At 38.4% G+C, this 4794-nt stretch overlaps 1 non-coding gene across 1 annotated transcript; it reads left to right on the top strand.

Moving 5' to 3' along the window:
- The first annotated feature begins 4140 nt into the window (after nucleotides 1–4140).
- LOC136139596 (small nucleolar RNA SNORA49) lies at nucleotides 4141–4268 on the top strand. The gene has a single exon (XR_010657116.1). It is a non-coding gene; the product is annotated as a small nucleolar RNA SNORA49 (small nucleolar RNA).
- The last annotated feature ends 526 nt before the right edge of the window (nucleotides 4269–4794 follow it).

The raw sequence follows: 4794 nt of genomic DNA, 5'->3' as shown, positions 1-4794 counted from the left end.
TTTCCATGTGTTCTTTCCTCATCACTCATTGTTTCATTTTCATTACATCTGTAAATCTGGCTTATAGGCCTAATGACTTTTTGAATGTTGTTGAAAATATGATTAGAAATTTTCTAAACATTTCTGTTCTTTAATAATAAATCCACTTCAGAGGGAGACATTTTCTCTAGTTCTTCAAGATATAGTTTTCTTTTTGAACTTTGTTTTCTCATAGGTCCTGTATATTTTTTTTGTGATAAGTTTGCCTAGGTTCAAATCCTGACTCTGCCACTTTCTTACTAGTATTTAACTTTGGGTCTTAGCTGTAAAATGGGGATAATAATAGTACCTATCTCATAGAATTTATATGAGGAATAAAGGACTAAATATTGAAAAGAACTTAGAATAATATCTAGAATGTATTACACACCATTTGTTTGGTAAATAAAATTAAAAATTTATTTTTCTTTGAGAAAGTCCTATTGATGTCTCTTCTTGCAGTTGCCTCTCCACAGGAAAACTCCTAGGCACGGACTTTTTTTTTTCTTTATAAATTTATTTATTTTATTTATTTATTTTTGTTTGCACTTGGGCTCAGTAGTTGGGCTCTAGAGTGCAGGCTTCAGTAGCTGTGGTGCACGGACTTAGTTGCTCCAAGGCATGTGGGATCTTCCTGGACCAGGGATTGAACCCATCTCCCCTGTATTGGCAGGCGGATTCTTAACCACTGCACCACCAGGGAAGCCCCTAGGCATGGCCTTTTGCTTGGGTTGGTGGTTCATCCTTGCTACTCCAAATTAGGGGAGGTTTGTAGGGGTTCTTTCAGGATCTTCTTCATTTCCTTCCTTCCTTAGATCAGAGTCCAGTGATTATTTCTATGAGAAACTTTTTGGAGAAAGGAAGTTAGCTTCCCTGCTAACTTAAGAAAGACATGTGTTTCTTACCTTATTATAGAATGCTTTGTATGTGTGTCTGTTTGTGTAAAAATAGTATTTTTGTACTACTTGTCAGTTGAAAAAAAATGAAAGGTTTAATCTTCCCCTTCTCCCTTTCTGTTTTTATAAACAGAACTATTTTTTTAATTGGTAGAAATATTTTAGTTTCATTGTGGGTATAGCCTAGATGTTAACTGGGCTGCCCAGGCCTTTTGAACTCTAGGCAAGACCTACTCCCCATTGTGGAAGCCCAAACATCTCCTCAAGATCTGGGTAATTCTCAAGGGGCATGCATTCTCAAGGTTACTTTTGCTTCCAGTGTCCCCTCCTTCCATGTGTGCTTTCTGTAGGCCTAAACTAACGGTTCCCAAATGGGGTGATTTCGTCCCATGGGGGCATTTGGCGACACTTGGAGACATTTTTTTTTGTCACAGCTGGGGAGAGTGCTATTGGCACCTAATGGGTAGAGGCCAGGGATGCTGCTCAGCTTCCTACAATGCATAGGATAGCCTCCACAACAAAGAAGTATCCAGCCCCAAATGTCATTAGTGCCAAGGTTGAGAAACCATGGCCTTGGCATATATCCTTGCCTTCAATTTCCACAAAGACCTACCCACATGAAGTCCCTGTGAGTGTAGAAGACATCACTGGAGAGTCAGAGGGTGCAGGGAGAGGGAGGAAGGGTTTCCGCTGCAGTAATGCAAACGATTTCAAATTGAATATTAGGCATTCCTATTCCTAAACCCCCTTTTCCCACTCCAGTCATCAGACAGTGCCCTCTGGCCTTTCACCTGATGTAGTTCTCAGCCTTATGCTTTCTCACTGGCACTTTCTCCCTTTATCCTATCTGGAGCAAAACAAAAAAAAATTGTTTTTTCCCTTGCTGCATGGAAAGGCAGTTTAGCTCTCTGTTTAGTGGTTTAGGTTCCCACCAACACCCACACATGGAGAAACAAATTACTTTGCCAAACCATGGCGATTCTCTTCCTAAGAGGAATACTAGTGCCAGCTATTAAGATAATAACATTTTTACCTCATTATATAAGCGTAATATTTAAACAATTTTTAATCATTTTAAATACAGGAAAAGTAAGATAAACTTCAAGTTTTACCATCATCTGAGAATCTTAACATATTGACATAACTATCATAGATCTAATTTTTTCACGTTATAAACCATTACACTGTACAGAAATCCTACAATTTCTGCTACGTTTATTCATATTTATTTCCCCTGTGTTTCCAAGTTCATTGCTTGCTTTTCCAGTTTGTCAGTGCTGCATTATAGGTTAGGTGATTATAACAGATGGCTTTTCAGGTTTGGAGTCTTTGAGTTCCACTGTTTAATTTTACTATCCAGCTTTTACATGGAACATAGGACAGATGTGGGCTTAGAAACAGAGTGGTCTTAGCATCCAGAGAGCAAGCTTTCCTGAAGGCTTATGGCTTTGATAAAATTATTTATGAATTACTTAAATTCTCATCTAGGGTCTCCTCCTAACATTGTTGATATTCTAATATTAGTATGTTAGAGGGAAATAAAATTTTTATTCACATCATAGGAGCTTTACTAAAATGTATCCAGTGGCACATATTTATACATACTTAAACCAGTATAGTAGTTGAGTTGGAATTAATTAAGGTACTGTATATTATAAATCAAGTATGAGAAGTATCCTGGATGTTTAGAAAGCTACAGAAAATCTCTCTTAACTGCATTGTAATAAACGTCTTTAAAATCACTCTCTCTTTAAAGTAAATTTTCCTTTTTGATAACTCTTTGTGTAAGCCTCTTCATCCATCGATTCCTCCCTCTCTTTCTTTCTTCCTTCCTTCCCAGTACTTTATTAAGGTATGATTTACGTACATAAAATGCACTAATGTTAAGTGTTACAACTGGATGACTTTCACGTATATATGACTGTGTGACTGTGTGACTACAACCCACATCAGGACATAAACATTTCCATCTCCCTAGAAAGTTTCCTTTCCAGTTCTGGAACTTCATAGATCAGTATGATCTCTTTTGTGTCTGTCCTCAGCATAATGTTTTTGAGAGTTATCCATGTTGTTCTGTGTATCAGATTTATCTTATCCTTTTGCTAAGTAGTATTCCATTGTGTGAATATTTCCACAGTTTGTTTATCCATTCTTCTTCTGATGAACATTGAGTTGTTCAGTTTTGAGTTATTATGAATATAGCTGCTATGAGCATTCTTCTATAACTTGTTTTGTAACATAAACACTCATTTCTCCTGGATAAATATCTAGGAGTGGAATTACTTGGTCGTAGGGTATGAATACATTTAATTTTATTGGAAACTCCAGTTTCCCAAAGTGATTGTACCTATTTTACAATCCCACCAACAGTGTATGGGAATTCCAAGTGCTCCATTTCCTCGCCAACACTTGATGTTGTGGTCTTTTTATTTTTAGATATTCTGGTAGATGTTATGGTCCATGTATTTTTTTAATTACAAAAATAACTTATGGATACATTTTTATTGTAGAATATTTGCACAACATACAAGTATATAGACTACTTGACCTAGTCACAGAAATCAGACAAGAAAAAGAAATAAAAGGTATCCAAGTTGGAAGGGAAGAGGTAAAATTGTCATTATATGCAGATGACATGATACTCTATAGAGAAGACCCTAAAGACTCCACACAAAAACTATTAGAACTAATAAATGAATTCAGCAAGGTAGCAGGTTACAAGATTAATATACAGAAATCTGTTGAATTTTTTTTACACTAACAATGAAATATAAGAAAGAGAAAGGGAAAAAACAATCCCATTTAAAATTGTGTCGAAAAAATACCTAGGAATAAACCTAACCAAGGAGGTGAAAGACCTATATGCAGAGAACTATAAAACAATGATAAAAGAAATTGAAAATGATTCAAAGAAATGGAAAGATAGTCCATGCTCTTTGATTGGAAGAATTAATATTGTTAAAATGGCCATACTACCCAAAGCAGCATACAGATTTAATGTGATCCCTGTCAAACTACCCATGACATTTTTCACACAACTAGAACAAATAATCTTAAATTTTTAATGGAACCACAAAAGACCCAGAATTTCCAAAGCAATCCTGAGGAAAAAGAACAAAGCTGGAGGCATAACCCTCCCAGGCTTCAGGCAATATTCAAAGCTACAGTAATCAAAACAGCATGGTAGGGCTTCCCTGGTGGCGCAGTGGTTAAGAATCTGCCTGCCTTCCCTCGGCCTTACTCCAGGGGCTTTTGCTGTAAAGTGCCTGGCATTACCGGAGGGTACATGAACGAGCACGCATCCCTCCCCAGGGAGACTGCTGTCCTCTGGGGCCCACTCGTGGAGCTGACAGCACAGGTCGGGTGGGGTTGGACACTTTCCTTTCTGTACCTGCTGACTGGCGACGCTTAAACAGGGTAGAGGCATTAGCAACCAGTAAGTGAGAGATGCCACACATGCCCGGAAGAGCCAGAATAAAATGCTAAAGTCCGGTGTAATTGGAGCACGGAGCTCGCGTCAAAAGAAACACAAACCGAACAGTTTTGTTACGGAATAATTTCTAACTGATAAGTACCAGAACACGTCAGAGGTTTCTTGTTGTTGGGCAGGAATGCTAACTCGGGGTTTTATTTTGCCTCAGAAGAAAAAAAAAAGAATCTACCTGCCAATGCAGGGGACACGGGTTCAAGCCCTGGTCCCGGAAGATCCCACATGCTGTGGAGCAACTAAGCCTGTGTGCCACAACTACTGAGCCTGCGCTCTAGAGCCCATGAACCACAATTACTCAGCCTGCGTGCCACAACTACTGAAGCCTGTGCATCTAGAGCCTGTGCTCTGCAATAAGAGAAGCCACTGCAATGAGAAGCCCATGCACCACAA

This window comes from Phocoena phocoena, chromosome 19 (genome assembly GCF_963924675.1).
Source record: "Phocoena phocoena chromosome 19, mPhoPho1.1, whole genome shotgun sequence".
Classification (NCBI taxonomy): Eukaryota; Metazoa; Chordata; class Mammalia; order Artiodactyla; family Phocoenidae; genus Phocoena; species Phocoena phocoena.
This window is presented reverse-complemented; position numbering and strand designations above follow the sequence as displayed.